Source organism: Podarcis pityusensis (assembly GCF_964106645.2).
Source record: "Podarcis pityusensis genome assembly, chromosome: 18".
NCBI classification, from domain to species: Eukaryota; Metazoa; Chordata; class Lepidosauria; order Squamata; family Lacertidae; genus Podarcis; species Podarcis pityusensis.
Genome location: NC_138043.1, coordinates 4,507,653 through 4,525,636, shown reverse-complemented (window position 1 = coordinate 4,525,636; position 17,984 = coordinate 4,507,653). Strand labels below are relative to the sequence as shown.

Below are 17,984 nucleotides of genomic sequence, written 5' to 3'. Positions count from 1 at the left end.
AAGGAAATGAACGGAACTTCACACCAGCTTTTGGCATGGCAAGTGGCACGGAGGGTGTTGCAGCGGAGGAAACAGGAAATCCAGCATCCGATCTTCCTGAGATTTGAGTTCTCCTTTGAGGGTCCCGGGATGCCAGGGCTCAAAATTTCATTTGCCCTTTGGTTAAGCTTTGGACTACAGCGGCGAGAGGGACGCGGGTGGCGCTGTGGTCTAAACCACAGAGCCTAGGTCTTGCTGATCAGAAAGTCGGTGATTTGAATCCCCGCGACTGGGTGAGCTCCTGTTGCTCTGTCCCTGCTCCTGCCAACCTAGCAGTTTGAAAGCACACCAGGGCAAGTAGATAAATAGGTGGCAGGAAGGTCAATGGTGTTTCCGTGTGCTCTGGTTTCCGTCACGGTGTCCCGTTGTGCCAGAAGTGGTTTAGTCCTGCTGGCCACATGACCCGGAAAGCTGTCTGCGGACAAATGCCGGCTCCCTCGGCCTGAAAGCAACATGAGTGCTGCAACCCCATAGTCGCCTTTGACTGGACTTAACCGTCCAGAGGTCCTTTACCTTTTACGGCGGCGAGGTCTGCAAACTTCACCTTTTAAAAAACCTGAAAGTTCTGAGCCTTAGGATTCTCAAAGCTCTGCGGGTTTCACAGACAAATGAGGACATAAATAGCCCAAAACGGTGGGTCAGGTTTCAATCCTATATAGACTTGACCTGGGGTAAGTCTAATTCAGGGTTTCCCAGACTCTGGTCTGCAGCCGACCCCGAACCACAACTCCCATCATCCTTAGATAAGCAGGATCAGTGGTCTGGGAAGATGGGGACTGCAGTCCAAGAACAGCTAGAAACTAGAACCTTGAAAGCCCCGGTTCAATGAACTTACTCGGGTTGGCTTCTGAATAAATATGCATTACACTTACCGTCGAGTAACCTCTATTGAACGTAGTGGGACTGACACCTGCGAAAACAGACATTAAGAGTGCACTATTAGGACGCGGGTGGCGCTGTGTCCTAACCACAGAGCCTAGGGCTTGCTGATCAGATGGTTGGTGGTTCGAATCCCCGCGAGCTCCCGCTGCTCAGTCCCTGCTCCTGCCAACCTAGCAGTTCGAAAGCACGTCAAAGTGCAAGTAGATAAATAGGTACCGCTCCGGCGGGAAGGTAAACGGCGTTTCCGTGCGCTGCTCTGGTTCACCAGAAGTGGCTTAGTCCTGCTGGCCACATGACCCGGAAGCTGTATGCCGGCTCCCTCGGCCAGTAAAGCGAGATGAGCGCCGCAACCCCAGAGTCGTCAGGGGTCCCTTTACCTTTATTAATGTTCATGCCATGAATTTGTCTAAATTCCTTTCAGAGCCATCCAAGTTGGTGGCCTTTGCAGCCTCTCGTAGGAGAAGCTCCATAGCTTTAACTATGTGTTGCATGAAAATAAAATCCTTTTTAAAAAATCTGTCCCAGATCTGTTGAGCTGAGGTGCCCAGAACGGTACACAGAATTTCAAACGTGGCCAACAGCCTAGATTTTTATGGCAGCCTTGATGATATTGGCAGTTTTCTTTTCAGTTCCTTCCCTAACAGTCCCCAGCATGGAATTTGTTGCATAGCCAATCGACATCTTCATCAAGCAATGAACCCGGCTCAGTCACCGCCAGTTCACACTCCAGGAGCATATATGTGAAATTATGATTTATTTCTTTTTTAAACCCAATTTTAAACCCAATATAAGGGACGCGGGTGATGCTGTGGGTTAAACCACAGAGCCTAGGACTTGCTGATCAGAAGGTTGGCGTTTTGAATCCCCGCAACGGGGTGAGCTCCCGTTGCTCGGTCCCTGCTCCTGCCAACCTAGCAGTTCGAAAGCACCTCAAAGTGCAAGTAGATCAATAGGTACCACTCCGGTGGGAAGGTAAACGGCGTTTCCGTGCGCTGCTCTGGTTCGCCAGAAGCGGCTTAGTCCTGCTGGCCACATGACCCGGAAGCTGTACGCCGGCTCCCTCGGCCAATAAAGCGAGATGAGCGCTGCAACCCCAGAGTCGGCCACGACTGGACCTAATAGTCAGGGGTCCTTTTACCTTTACCTTTAAACCCAATTCACATAACACTTTTTCACAACAAATTGCATTTGCCATTTTATTCCCCATTTGCTGAGCTTGTAAAGGTCCCATCTAGGACGTCTGGGACTTTGGCTTAAAGAGAGCTATGTTTGCAAATGATCTGGGTGCTGCTATTGAGCTTGGCTTCACGTTACAAGGAAGGCAATTACGACTGAACATCAGGAATAACTTCCTGATGGTGAGAGCTGCTTGAGAGTGTAATGGATTCCCCCAGAAGGTGCTGGACTCTCCTTCCTTGAAGCTCTTTAAGCAGAGGTTGGATGACCTGAATTTCAATTTAAGCAGAGCTTGGATGTGCCTGAGTTTTAATTTAAGCAGCACAGCCAAATCTTTAGGTTGTTAACAGCGCTTGGGTAGAATCCTGTCTCCATTAGAGGAGGCCTAATAAGTCTAGCATCACGGGTGGGAGCAAAGAGAGAGAGAGATCCCTCTTATTCTCTTTCGGAGCAAAAAAAAAAAAGCTTTCCGTGGCCATTCTGAATATTCATTGCTTCACAATGAATATTCAGATAATGGATTTGGCAGCGCAAAGATCTGCGATAGGGAATTCATTAGGCCAAGGAGGCTCTGTGCTGGAGCTGATTATTATGGCCTGGGGAGGCAGCATCTCACAACCAGCTTATGACGCGGCATGAATATGACAGCCGATGTACTTCTGGTGTGCAGGGGCAAGATGCATTTTCACAGAATTGTGGAGTTGTAATGTGCCCTCAGGGGTCATCTAGTCCAACCCCCTTGACCTATTCTCGGGTGTGCGCTCTATAGAGCAGTTGCAGCAACAGGCAGCCACGCTCCAGGTCCACCAGTTTACGTACCTTTCCCCGACGGACTCTGCGCATGCAGCCGGAGACTGTGCCTGCATGGCAACTGCCTCTGCTCACCCCTTTTCAGACCTCTCCTGGATCTGGAAGACAGTGGGGTGCAGGAAAAGGTTGGGAAGCCCCTGGCCCTTCACCTGCCTGGCCTGCCTCCTCCTCCTCGTCTTCTGAACCTCCCCCTGCCTCCGACTCTTGTCTCCTGGTCCCCACAAACCACAGTCCTCTTTCCCCCGAGTCAGACTCCAGCCCCACACTCGTCAGCGTCATGCCAGTCCCTGACAATAAGATGCATAAATATTAAGGAGGTAAAGGTAAAGGGACTCCTGACCATTAGGTCCAGTCATGGCTGACTCTGGGGTTGCAGCGCTCATCTCGCTTTACTGGCCGAGGGAGCCGGCGTACAGCTTCCGGGTCATGTGGCCAGCAGGACTAAGCCACTTCTGGCGAACCAGAGCAGCGCACATAAACACCGTTTACCTTCCCACCAGAGCAGTACCTATTTATCTACTTGCACTTTTGACATGCTTTCAAACTGCTAGGTTGGCAGGAGCAGGGACCGAGCAACGGGAGCTCACCCCGTTGCGGGGATTCGAACTGCCGACCTTCTGATCAGCAAGTCCTAGGCTCTGTGGTTTAACCCACAGCGCCACCCGCATCCCTAATATTAAGGAGAATTGCATATAAAAATGTGTGTATTAGGAGAAGTTCTCACTGACAAATCTTAGTGAGGTTTTTTTTATAGATGATATAAAAATAAATCACAGATTACTGAGGAAATGTGGAGAAGGAGGGGAAATGAGAAACAGAGAAATGGATATTGGCTGATTTGTCCATCCTTTATCTACCGCTGATCTCTGAGCTTCTTCCTCCAGGAGGCTTCTATTCAACCAAGCAGCTACTCCTCTTGTCTTCGCATCTTCTGGAAGAGCCAATCAGGAGCTGTGTAATTGCAGGTCCTTTGCTGGGCCACCAGGGGGCAGCACAACTTCACCCTTAAAACGGAAGCCAGCCAGGCAATTTCAAGCGATGTCGCTGTCGCAACGGCGACCCGAGACCAAACCAATGGCGGTTTGCCCCACAGACAATTTGGGCACTGCCCAAACCTCCTTATCCTTCCCTGTGTACCCTGTGACGATGTTTGCCTGCTTGCTTGCCTTGCTTCTCGCGCTCGCTTCATCGGAACGTTCATGATGTCATGGCCAACTCGGTTGCGTAGCATGTGACATCATCTTTTCTAGCCAATCGGTGGATTCGCCTGCGTGGAAAATCGGAACGCTGGCTAGACTCACCCTCTGCCATAACTGCACGGCCCTACAGTGGTACCTCGGGTTACATAGGCTTCGGGTTACATACGCTTCAGGTTACAGACTCCGCTAACCGAGAAATAGTACCTCAGGTTAAGAACTTTGCTTCAGGATGAGAACAGAAATCGTGCTCCGGCGGAGCAGCCGCAGCAGGAGGCCCCATTAGCTAAAGCGGTGCTTCAGGTTAAGAACAATTTCAGGTTAAGAACGGACCTCCAGAACGAATTAAGTACATAACCAGAGGTACCACTGTATTCAACTTTGCATTTAGCACCGCGACATTAAACCCGTTCGCTGTGTGTTTTCCCGCTGGCTTGGGTTCATTGATATGACTATTGATTGAGGAAACAGTTTTGGTCTTTTTTAAAAATTGACTTAAGAATATTATACAGACAGCAAAACAAAGAAGTCTAAGTTAACCTTGCCTTCTACCGATAAGAAATAATGATAACTGTTAAAATAATGAAAATACTAAAATTACATTTACTTTCCACTTTTGAACTTCTATTCTGGTTACAATATATTACGATTCTATAAGAATCTATTATATCCTTTGCTTTCCCATATATTATTTTATTTCCCAAATTCAACCTAACCCTCCCCTCCTCCCCACGGCTTCCCTTCACCTGTGTGAGATCTTCCCAACATAGTATTTTTTTCTAGTTGCTTTAAAAAAATAAAATAACATGAAAACTGGGCAGCTCCCAACACACAATAAAACATCAAACATTAAAAACTTCAATAATAATAATAATAATTTATGATTTATACCCTAAACAGGGTTGCTTTCATTTTTTTTTTTTTAATAAATGTTTATTAGGGTTTAACATACAGAATAGATATAATAAACAATGTAGCATATGTCTTAACATAGTTTCACATCTTCTTTGGACTCCCTCACATCTCCCGCTCCCACTTTCATCGTTATAACTTTTTGCCAGCAATTTATCATCTTGTTTGCATTCTTATGTCCCATCTATTTATTTATAATCTTGTCATTCTCGAAGAAATTTATATTTTCTCAATCTCACATTATCATCTTAAATCATCTAATTTAGTGGTGCTCAATTATTTATGATCTAGCATCCTGCTTAACATTCACTCAAATTACAATATTTTTGTAGATAAATCTTGAATTTCTTCCAGTCCTCCTCCATCCTCTCCTCTCCCAGGTCACGGATTCTGCCGGTCATCTCGGCCAGTTCCATATAGTCTATCAGTTGCACCTGCCATTCTTCCAGTGTGGGTAGATCTTGAGCTTTCCAAAACAGGGTTGCTTTCAGATGGCTTCTAAAAGTCAGATAGTTGTTTATTTCCTTGGCATCTGATGGGAAGGCGTTCCACAGGGTGGGCGCCACCACCGAAAAGGCCCTCTGCCTAGTTCCCTGTAACTTTGCTTCTCACAGGGAGGGAACCGCCAGAAGGCCCTCGGAGATGGACCCCGGTGTCCGGGCTGAGCAATGGGGATGGAGACACTCCTTCAGGTTTCCTGGGCTGAGGCCATTTAGGGGTTTAAAGGTCAGCACCAACACTTTGAATTGTGCTTGGAAATGTACTGGGAGCCAGTGTAGGTCTTTCAAGACCGGTGTTATGTGGTCTCGGTGGCTGTTCCCGGTCCCCAGTCTAGTTGCCGCGTACTGGATTAGTTGTAGTTTCCGGGTCACCTTCAAAGGGAGCCCCATGGAGAGCACATGGCAGTAGTCCAAGCAGTAGTAAGCAGAGCATGAACCACTCTGGCCAGACAGTCTGCGGGCAGGTAGGGTCTCATTCTGCGTACCAGATGGAACTGGTAGACAGCTGCCCTGGACACAGAATTGACCTGCGACTCCATGGTCAGCTGTGAGTCCAAAATGACTCCCAGGCTGCACACCTGGTCCTTCAGGGGCACAGTGACCCCATTCAGGACCAGGAAGTCCTCCACACCCGCCTGGCCCCTGTCTCCAAAAAACAATACTTCTGTCTTGTCAGGATTCAACCTCAATCTGTTAGCCGCCATCCATCTCCATCCCTGACAGAGGCAGGAAAATGGAGGAGGAGGAGGAAGAAGAAGAGTTTGGATTTGATATCCCGCTTTATCACTACCTGAAGGAGTCTCCAAGCGGCTAACATTCTCCTTTCCCTTCCTCCCCCACAACAAACACTCTGTGAGGTGAGTGGGGCTGAGAGACTTCAGAGAAGTGTGACTGGCCCAAGGTCACCCAGCAGCTGCATGTGGAGGAGCGAGGAATCGAACCCGGTTCACCAGATTACGAGTCCACCGCTCTTAACCACTACACCACACTGGCTCTCGGATACATTTTTGTGGGGGGAATTTAGAATAATAGAATTTCAGTGTTGGAAGGGGTGCCAAGGGTCATCCAGTCCAACCCCTGCTATCCAAGAAACCGGTGGGCAGCTATTGGCACAGCCACTGCCCGATGGTTTGCGCCAAGCGCAAGAACTGGGCCTCGGATTGGTCTTGCGGCCTTTGCCCTTGCTTATGTATTTCCTCGAAGCGAGGTGAGGAGGAATAAAAACAGGTCCACTCTTTCTGCCAGCTCCATTCCTGTGCATCTTTCAGGATTAAAACTAATTAGTTCTCCTACCAGCAGCTACACACACACACACACACACACAGAGAGAGACAGGAGCAACCCCAGAGGAAATTTGATAACCACACAAGCACACAAAGCCCGAGTAACTGTTATCAGGGGCAAGAGATAGGCACTTGATAGAGATCTTAATGGGTTCTTTGTGAAGTCTTAACTGTCATCTGGAAGGAGAGAGATTTTGATTCTAGAGCCAGGCCTAATTTCCTTTGGCTCGAGGGCGGGGGGAGAGAGAGGGGGGATCACCTATTTTTGCAGTTGAGCGTTGGATCTCACTATTTCAGCAGCAAACCGCTGTCATAAGGCAATAAGGTCTCAAATATATAAATGAAATGTTCACAAATTTACAAGTCAAACACATACATACTTGTTGTTGTTGTTGAGTCGTTTAGTCGTGTCCAACTCTTCATGACCCCCTGGACCAGAGCATGCCAGGCACCCCTGTCTTCCACTGCCTCCCGCAGCTTGGTCAAACGCATGTTCGTAGCTTCGAGAACACTGTCCCACCACCTCGTCCTCTGTTGTCCCCTTCTCCTTGTGCCCTCCATCTTTCCCAACATCAGGGTCTTTTCCAGGGAATCTTCTCCTCTCATGAAGTGGCCAAAGTCTTGGAGCCTCAGCTTCACGATCTGTCCTTCCAGTGAGCACTCAGGGCTGATTTCCTTCAGAATGGAGAGGTTTGATCTTCTTACAGTCCATGGGACTCTCAAGAGTCTCCTCCAGCACCAGAATTCAAAAGCATCCATACTTCGGCGATCAGCCTTCTTGATGGCCCAGCTCTCACTTCCATACATCACTACTGGGAAAACCATAGCTATAACTATACGGACACATACATACAGTAAGTATATAAACCACGTGTCTGAAATAGTACAGGAGAGCCAATTTGACTCTCCCAGTGACCTCAAATATTCCTCTGCACTAAGGGAGGCAAATGGGGAAAGCCTTCCCGTTGTCTTTTCACTTACAAATCCTGTATTAAGGGCGTATTTGTCTATGAATAGGGTCAGCCTGTGACCTGGACTCAGGAACTAAAAGTATTTACCATCATAAAAGAATGACCAGGCTGCCCAGGTAATGCAATCAGTGACCATTATCAGGTATCCTGGCAGACAGGATTTCTGCTGTAGACCGCCTCCTTCTGTGATGTATGCGTGATGTTTTAGGGGGTGGTCTTGGGCTGGAACAGTTTAATAAAGATCAGTGTTACTAGCCGCTTTGCTTCTCAATAGTCTCTGGTTGGCCTCTGTTATTTCCTCTTACCGACAGGGAACTGACTTAAGGACTCTATGCGGACTCTTGAGTACCCCATTAGGGAAAACCGATATTTACAATTTGAAACTCAAAGTATTTTTTTTATGCATATCTCTCTCTGGTGAAGGTCCTGTGTGAGTGTCTGGAGGCGGTTGGAGGATGGATGGCGGCTAACAGCTTGAGGTTGAATCCTGACAAGACAGAAGTACAGTTTTTGGGGGACAGGAGGTGGGCAGGTGTGGGGGATTCCCTGGTCCTGAATGGGGTCACTGTGCCCCTGAAGGACCAGGTGCGCAGCCTGGGAGTCATTCTGGACTCACAGCTGTCCATGGAGGCACAGGTCAATTCTGTGTCCAGGGCAGATGTTTATCAGCTCCATCTGGTATGCAGGATGAGACCCTACCTGCCCGCAGACTGCCTCATAAAAATATGCTAATCAGTAAGTTTTCTAAATCTTTCACAAATCTATTCTAAACACAACAAATAGGTAAAGGTAAAGGGACCCCTGACCATTAGGTCCAGTCGTGGCCGACTCTGGGGTTGCGGCACTCATCTTGCTTTACTGGCCGAGGGAGCCGGTGTACAGCTTCCGGGTCATGTGGCCAGCATGACTAAGCCGCTTCTGGTGAACCAGAGCAGCGCACAGAAACGCCGGTTACCTTCCCACCGGAGCGGTACCTATTGATCTACTTGCACTTTGACGTGCTTTCGAACTGCTAGGTTGGCAGGAGCTGGGACCGAGCAATGGGAGCTCACCCCTCATTGCGGGGATTTGAACCACCGACCTTCTGATCGGCAAACCCTAGGCTCTGTGGTTTAACCCACAGCGCCACCCACGTCCCTTAAACACAACCAATACCTTACACTTAATCTTTGTCGACATAAATAACCGTTTAAACATTTCCATTGTTTCTGGATTATATTTTTGTCTTATTAAATCAGTCAGCTTTGTTGTTAAATGAGGAGCAGCTCCTTGGAGGAAACTGGTGAGATAAAAATGCAAAAATAAGTGCAAACTAGCAAGCCAGAAGCAAAGCACATCTAGATCTGGTTGTTTTCATTCCAGTGTAGAATGACTTTAAGGCGAGTGTGAAGAAGCCGCCGCCGCCGCTATCAAATGGCGATTTCGAGCAAGAGGCCTTTGAAGCCAGCAAGCCAAGGAGATACCCTTACCCTCAGACGCCGGTTTGAACTTCTCAGTGTGGAAGTAAATGACTTGTTTCCATGGGAACTGGGAACAGGAAGAAACTTTTCTTATCATCTCTCTCTCTGCGTGTGTGGCTTTGCGTCTCTGCTTTGTATTCCTATTCCGGTGGGCAAATGGCAAAAAACAGAGGCAGGTGGATGACAAAACAGAAAGGTTAACAGGTACTTCAGGTGCTCAGCTCCAAGTTTCCTCTCTCATCTCGGTTTGTTTGTACGTTTTGGGGGGTTTTTTAGGGGGCGGGGGGAAGCAAGGAGGATTGTTCTGACCCTCGCCAACAAAAGAACCCCTAGCAGGCCTTCAGTATTTCCTGAAGCCCATCTCTGAAAGAAAAGGAGCTATAGGAATAATAGCAATAATCCCAGAGTAGCAGCTCGAGACCTGAGAATCTTTTCATCGCTGCAAAATCCGGCACCGAAGAGGGGAAGGGGAGGGAGAGAGGGGGGGGTCACCTATTTTTGCAATTGAGCGTTGGAGCTCACTATTTCGGCAGCAAACCGCTGTCATAAGACTTTAAGGTCTCAAATATATAAATGAAATGTTCCCAGATTTACAAGTTAAACACATACATACAATAAGTATATAAACCACGTGTCTGAAATAGTACAGGAGAGCCAATTTGACTCTCCCAGTGACCTCAAATATTCCTCTGCACTAAGGGAGGCAAATGGAGAAAGCCTTCCCGTTGTCTTTTTGCTTACAAATCCTGTTTTAAGGGCATATTTGTGTATGAGAAGAGAAGACTCCCTGGAAAAGACCCTGATGTTGGGAAAGATGGAGGGCACAAGGAGAAGGGGACGACAGAGGGCGAGATGGTTGGACAGTGTTCTTGAAGCTACCAGCATGAGTTTGACCAAACTGCGGGAGGCAGGGGAAGACAGAAGTGCCTGGCGTGCTCTGGTCCAGGGGGTCACAAAGAGGTGGACACGACTAAACAACAACAAAGGGGGAGCCTGCGATCTGGACTCAGGAACTAAAAGTATTTACCATCACAAAAGAATGACCAGGCTGCCCAGGTAATGCAATCAGTGACCATTATCAGGTATCCTGGCAGACAGGATTTCTGCTGCAGACCGCTTCCTTCTGTGATGTATGCGTGATGTTTTAGGGGGTGGTCTTGGGCTACAGGGTGGGCAATTTCAAAAGGGCTTGCGCACCAATGTTCTGGGTTCCTCTCCTCCCTCCTTGTGGGGTGAGCGAGGACCCTGTTGCAACGGTTTAATAAAGATCAGGCTTACTAGCTGCTTTGCTTCTCAGTAGTCTCTGGTTGGACTCTGTGCAGGGCGTAAAGGTTTGGGCTATGGCTGGAGGCCAGGAGAAAATTAAAATTAAAAAGGAGGAGATCCAATGGGGATTTGAACCCCCAGTGCGTCTCTGACCCATTAGCCGCTCAGTCTCTCCTGCAGAGGCAGCCTGATGGAATATGGGGAGATCCTAAATCTCCGCTGACTTGCGGGATGTCCTCAGAAGAAGAAAAGAAGAAGAGAAGAAGAGTTTGGATTTGATATCCCGCTTTATCACTACCCGAAGGAGTCTCAAAGCGGCTCACATTCTCCTTTCCCTTCCTCCCCCACAACAAACACGCTGTGAGGTGAGTGGGGCTGAGAGACTTCAGAGAAGTGTGACTGGCCCAAGGTCACCCAGCAGCTGCAGGTGGAGGAGCGAGGAATCGAACCCGGTTCACCAGATTACGAGTCCACCGCTCTTAACCACTACACCATGCTGGCTCAGGAGTAAATACTACACAAATCCAGAGTGGAGTCCCAAAGGCAATTGGAAGACATCTTCTGTACCCCTCGTTTTATGCAACTCCTGCAGCTAAGCTGCTGCCCAACTTTGAAGCTGGGGCTGCCTTTGAAGGTGACCCGGAAACTACAGCTAATCCAGAATGCAGCAGCTAGACAGGTGACTGGGAGTGGCCACTGAGACCAGGTGCAAAGCCTGGGAGTCATTTTGGACTCCATGGAGGCGCAGGTCAATTCTGTGTCCAGGGCGGCTGTCTACCAGCTCCATCTGGTACGCAGGGTGAGACCCTATCTGCCCGCAGACTGTCTGGCCAGAGTGGTGCATGCTCTAGTTATCTCCCGCTTGGACTCCTGCAATATGCTCCACGTGGGGCTACCTTTGAAGGTGACCCGGAAACTGCAACTAATCTAGAACGTGGCAGCCAGACTGGTGACTGGGAGCGGCTGCCAAGACCATATAACACCGGTCCTGAAAGACCTCCATTGGCTCCCAGTACGTTTCCAAGCACAATTCAAAGTGTTGGTGTTGACCTTCAAAGCCCTAAACAGCCCTGTATCCCTGAAGGAGCATCTCCACCCCCATCGTCCAGCCCAGACACTGAGGTCCAGCTCCAAGAGCCGTCTGGCGGTTCCCTCCCTGTGAGAAGTGAGGTTACAGGGAACCAGGCAGAGGGCCTTCTCGGTGGTGGCACCCGCCCTGTGGAACACCCTCCCTCCAGATGACAAAGAAAAAAATAACTACCAAACTTTTAGAAGACATCTGAAGGCAGCCCTGTTTAGGGAAGCTTTTAATGTTTAATAGGTTATTGTATTTTTTAAATATTCTCTTGGGAGCCGCCCAGAGTGACTGGGAAGGCCCAGCCAGATGGGTGGGGTATAAGTAATTCTTCTTCTTCTTCTTCTTCTTCTTCTTCTTCTTCTTCTTCTTCTTCTTCGTCTTCTTCTTCTTCTTCTTCTTCTTCTTCTTCTTCTTCTTCTTCTTCTTGCCTGGATTCATTGAAAGGTGGGGGGAGGGCTACAATGGGCAGACCCGGTTAGAATCTGGGGTCTCCTGGGGCAGAATCTGGGGCAGAATCTGGGGCAGAATTCACTGTTGTTTAGTGGTCATTCAGTTACAGGGAAAGGGCTGACTGGGGGCAGGGTCATGCCCCCCCACTCCAACCTTCATATACAGTGGTACCTTGGGTTACATACGCTTCAGGTTACATACACTTCAGGTTACAGACTCCGCTAACCCAGAAATAGTGCTTCAGGTTAAGAACTTTGCTTCAGGATGAGAACAGAAATCGTACTCCGGCGGCGCGGCGGCAGCAGGAGGCCCCATTAACTAAAGTGGTGCTTCAGGTTAAGAACAGTTTCAGGTTAAGTACGGACCTCCAGAATGAATTAAGTACTTAACCCGAGGTACCACTGTATGGAGATTTGTATTGAGGATAACCTTCCAACCTTCTGAATTTAACTTCTTGGCCTTCTCATTATTATTATTTCTTTGATAACTTTGATTTTTTTTTTTTGCTCCCCCCCAAATTGCTGGAGGCTTTCATCAAACACCGGCCCCCCCAATCTGTTCAGTTTTAATTACCCTGCAAAGCGCCTTTGCAGCACCCAATTAACTGTGATGCTATTTGGCGGGTGATCGGCTGAGACGGGATAATTAGCGGACGCCGGGCGACTGCATGCGGGTCGGGGGTCGGCAGAGGTTGCGAGAGGGAGAGGAGGGCGCAATTAATGGAAATTTTATAAAGGTCAGCAGTTGGGGGCATCTCCTTCCGCCCTGCACAATTGTTGCAAAGGTCGGGAACAGAGTGAGATGAGGGTTAATTCTGCCTCCAGTGTTTAGCCCAGCAGCGCCTCCTGATGGTGGGGCCGGTAACTGCTTCCTGCCCTTGCGAGAGAGGGAGGAGAGACCTTCCGGGGGTTCAGGGCAGCTTTACTGGATCGTAACTGTTGCAGGAAACCGCCCCCCCAAATCATTCAGTTTGTAGAAACACGACACGCACTCACACACGACATAGGCGACGTTTCTGTTATAAATTCATAGTAAATCAGCCGTACATCGGATTTACACCGGTCCACTTTTATTTTGTTGTCTTTGTCCATGGAGTTTTCTTGGCAGGGATACTGGAGTGGCTTGCCGGTTCCAGTGAAAGCTGGACCATAAAGAAGGCTGATCGCCGAAGAATTGATGCTTGTGAATTAGGGTGCTGGAGGAGACTCTTGAGAGTCCCATGGACTGCAAGAAGATCCAACCTCTCCATTCTGAAGGAAATCAGCCCTGAGTGCTCACTGGAAGGACAGATCCTGAAGCTGAGGCTCCAAGACTTTGGCCACCTCATGAGAAGAGAAGACTCCCTGGAAAAGACCCTGATGTTGGGAAAGATGGAGGGCACAAGGAGAAGGGGATGACAGAGGACGAGATGGTGGGACAGTGTTCTCGAAGCTACCAGCGTGAGTTTGACCAAACTGCGGGAGGCAGTGGAAGACAGGAGGGCCTGGCGTGCTCTGGTCCAGGGGGTCACGAAGAGGCGGACACGACTAAACGACTAAACAACAACAACACTTTTATTTTGTTCCATGAAGGAAGGACTATCAAAGGGGGACGGTTTGATACAGGACGCCCATAATCCCTTAAGCGTAGCAACACGTACTCAGGAGCCCTACCCAGTTGGCATGACAACCTTGATGGTCCCAGACAGAAGACCATCAAGGTCACAAAGGACTTGCATATGGGAGTGGATTCAACACGGACTGGAACAAAGGACAATGATCAGATCTTCCCTCTGGGGGCAGGAAACTGCCAGCTCCCCTTTGACCTCTGGAAATGACTCATGGGGAGGGGAAAAGGAGGAACCAGCCAGGTGACAAGATGCTCAGGTTACCTCCACAACTCCTCCCTCAACCCCTCCTTTTTGTGATGTAGTTGTGATGTAGTTTGGGGGGTGTAACATGGGGATTAGCAGCTAATAAAGGTTGGGGTCTTCTTTTGTTCGGGGCCTCCATCTTGTTCCACCTTGTGGCAGGTGGGCGTCCTGTCGCGACCGTCTTCAATAAAGACCAAGCCTACTGGCTGCTGTTTTGCTCTGGTATTCCTGGCTGGTGTCCTTAGTTTTTTGTCCAAGGGAGCCCTCAGATTTCTCTATTAACATGTCCAAAGGGAACCATTTTGTTTCCCAGAGCAGCCCGTCGAATGTTTCCCAGATCTCCACAAGCACGGCGATGAAGGACACATCACTCCAGGCCATAGCTGTCAACGTTTCCCTTTTTTAAGGGAAATTCCCTTATTCCGAATAGGATTCCTCGCAAGAAAAGGGAAAAGTTGACGGCTATGCGTCAAGGCTCACTTCTCTCCAATGTTGAGTCGGGGGTCGGATTTGATGAGGCCCTAAGCTCCTGAAGGTAATGGGTCCCTTTATATGTCCAGCTGTCCTTTGCCAACAACAAACTGTCGCTGTTTTTTGTGTTGAATATATGCTATATGGCAGGCACGTCCAACAGGTAGATCACAATCCAGTCCAGTAGATCACTGGACGTCTGTGATAGATCACCGGGAGATCACTGGCTCCCCCCCCAAAAGAAGCTCAACAACTTTGGCTCCCCTAAAAAAGCTCAAAATTTTAGCCCTGTTGTTGTTGTTGAGTTGTTTAGTCGTGTCCGACTCTTCGTGACTCCCTGGACCAGAGCACGCCAGGCCCTCCTGTCTTCCACTGCCTCCCGCAGTTTGGTCAAACTCATGCTGGTAGCTTTGAGAACACTGTCCCACCATCTCGTCCTCTGTCATCTCCTTCTCCTTGCGCCCTCCATCTTTCCCAACATCAGGGTCTTTTCCAGGGAGTCTTCTCTTCTCATGAGGTGGCCAAAGTCTTGGAGCCTCAGCTTCAGGATCTGTCCTTCCAGTGAGCACTCAGGGCTGATTTCCTTCCGAATGGAGAGGTTTGATCTTCTTGCAGTCCATGGGACTCTCAAGAGTCTCCTCCAGCACCATAATTCAAAAGCATCAATTCTTTGGCGATCAGCCTTCTTTATGGTCCAGCTCTCACTTCCATACATCACTACTGGGAAAACCAGAGCTTTAACTATACGGACCTTTGTTGGCAAGGTGATGTCATGTTTCGTTTTGTTTTTAGCCCTGAACACCCCCCCCCCAAAAAAACCCCCGGCACTTTCCTTCTTCCGTAAAAAAAGCTCAGTAAGTATGCCCTGAACCCCTAAGCAGAACATTTAAGTGCACAGCGTTGCCTTATGACCCCCCACGTGTCCTTTTAATTATCCCACTGACTTGAAATGTTTTATACTGCGATGCCAATAAAGGTATTTGATTAAATTGGAGGGGGGGGGGACATGGTTCTCCCTGGCACATGTGACTGTAAAGGCAGAGGATAGCCATTGTGGCTGGTAGCTGCTGAAATCCTTCTCCTCCTCTTTGAATGTGCCCAGTCCTCTTTCAAAGCCTTGCAAGTCTCTAACAGTCCCTGACTCCTACCGGAAGGAGTTCCACAGTTCAACGATGCACCACGTGAAAGCATCTTATTTTCTCGGTCCCGAATCTTCTAACCGTTTCTGTGCACCGCGTCCTCTTTTATTTTCCTTTCCGCCTGCCGTGCAAAAGTCGCAATTCGCACCCGCCCGCCCTGGCCATGCTTTTAAATGGACCTCAATTGTCCCTGTAGATGCAACCTGGAGATTGATAGAAAGGACACAATCAAGACTTCTCAGTGACTCATGCTTCAGGGGTCATTAAAGCACTTTGCACAATCCCCGAGACTTGAATTTGAAAGTGCTAACTCTGCTCTCTCCTGTGTCCAACCTCTCAGTCCATTATGGCCTCCCCCCCCCCAGTCCAGCTTCAAACACCCCCACACACATTTTCTATTTTAAGAGTCAAGGGCAATGGCGACGGAAGTAGAAGGAATCTGATTCTGTTTGGACTGAAAGGCGAACGTAGGCAATTCGCGCTCTCCGAAGCAATGTGTGAATCAAAACGGCAGCCGTCTTTTGAAATTCACCATTCCCCGAGGTCCTCCAGTGCAAAATTGCATAGAGCTACGGGTAGGCTTCAGCGAAATGCAGATATTAGTAAAAAATACCGTATTTTTTGCTCTATAAGATGCACCAGACCACAAGACGCACCTAGTTTTTGGAGGAGGAAAACAAGAAAAAATATATTCTGAATCTCAGAAGCCAAAACAGCAAGAGGGATCGCTGCGCAGTGAAAGCAACAATCCCTCTTGCTGTTCTGGCTTCTGGGATAGCTGCGCAGCCTGCATTCACTCCATAAGACGCACACACATTTCCCCTTACTTTTTAGGAGGGAAAAAGTGAGTCTTATAGAGCAAAAAATACGGTAATAATAATGCAAGAAAGTGTTATGGTAAGGAAACTTATAGATTTGAAAATAAGGGACCAGCAGCCTCGAAAATAAGGGATCAGCAGCCAAAATAAGGGATTTCTCCAGCACAGATATGTTCAGCTTCTGAGCCCCTCCGAGCCAAAGGCAGAAAGCCCAGCCAGCAGCCAAACGAAACCTCAAGCGGTGGTTCCCACAGCGCAGCAACCCGGCAAAGGGGATGCAGCAAGGAAAACCACCGTCACCTCTCTGCTGGGAAGCGCTGAGCAAAGGCGAGTCCCCAGGCAAGGCGGCCGATCTGATCGGCACAAGGCATGCAAGCTCCACCCCCCAGTCGTTCTTAGACTCCTTATTGGGTGAGCAACGCAGCCAAGCAACACGGCTGGAGCCTCCCTCCTCTCTGGCCGGCAGGGAGGGAGGGAGAGGAGCTGCTTCCTTTGAAACCCAGGAAATTGAAGGGACATCGTCAATAAGGGACAGCAGCGGGACACGGCGCTGGGATAAGGGACTTTCCTGCCAAATAAGGGACGGTTGACAGCTATGAACTGTGTTCACAGTGGCCCCCTCTTTCCCATGACTTGCATCGCACGGAGGGGGCACCTGCGAAGGAGGAAGTCACAGAACCGCAAAGGGTCATCTGTCTTTTTTAAAATAATATTTTTATTGTCATTTTCCAATAATACATTCCACCATTGAATATCTACCGTTGTAATAATACATACATCAAATTCTCTTCTCCCCCTTCCACGGTTCTTTAAAATTTCCCCGTGATTTCTGCATATTCTGTTGTAGCCATTTGATCCCCGTCCCCCAATCATATTTCCTCCTTTTAGACTAAACTGTTGAATTCACCTTAATCCTGCTAGCGTTTTCACTTATTTCCAGGGCCAGATTTAGGTGTGATGAGGCCCTAATCTACGGAAGATAACGGGGCCCTTTCTACGTCCAGTTGTCCTTTGTCAACAACAAATTGTTGCTGGAGATTTTTTGTGTTGAATATATGCTATACGGTAATTTATGGACCTAATAGGTATCCAAAGCCATTTGCACATAACAAAATATGTATTTTATCAAAGTAATTCTTGAGCTGAAATACAATTAAGAAGAAGTACTGTACAGTGGTACCTCAGGTTAAGTAGAACGTAACACGCGACTGCGCATCTGCACGTGTGCGGGTCATGTTTCGCTGCTTCTGCACATGCGTGTGACATCATTTTGAGCGTCCGCGCATGCGCAAGTGGCGAAACCCGGAATTAACGCGTTCCATTACTTCCGGGTTGCCGTGGAGCGTAAATTGAAAACGCTCAACCTGAAGCATATTTAACCCGAGGTATGACTGTAACTCAAGGGACGCGGGTGGCGCTGTGGGTTAAACCACAGAGACTAGGACTTGCCGATCAGAAGGTCAGCGGTTCGAATCCCTGTGACTGGGTGAGCTCCCGTTGCTCGGGCCCTGCTCCTGCCAACCTAGCAGTTCGAAAGCACGTCAAAGTGCAAGTAGATAAATAGGTACCGCTCCGGCAGGAAGGTAAACGGCGTTTCTGTGCGCTGCTCTGGTTCGCCAGAAGCAGCTTAGTCCTGCTGGCCACATGACCCGGAAGCTGTACGCCGGCTCCCTTGGCCAGT

The 17,984-nt window shown here is 48.7% G+C and overlaps 1 long non-coding RNA gene across 1 annotated transcript in view; it reads right to left on the bottom strand.

Moving 5' to 3' along the window:
- Positions 1–86: 86 nt before the first annotated feature.
- LOC308467554 overlaps positions 87–17,984 on the bottom strand; it is a 302,202-nt gene continuing 284,304 nt past the window's right edge. The window contains exon 3 of the long non-coding RNA XR_013981210.1: positions 87–96. This is a non-coding gene — a long non-coding RNA (uncharacterized lncRNA). The remainder of the gene's footprint in view (positions 97–17,984) is intronic.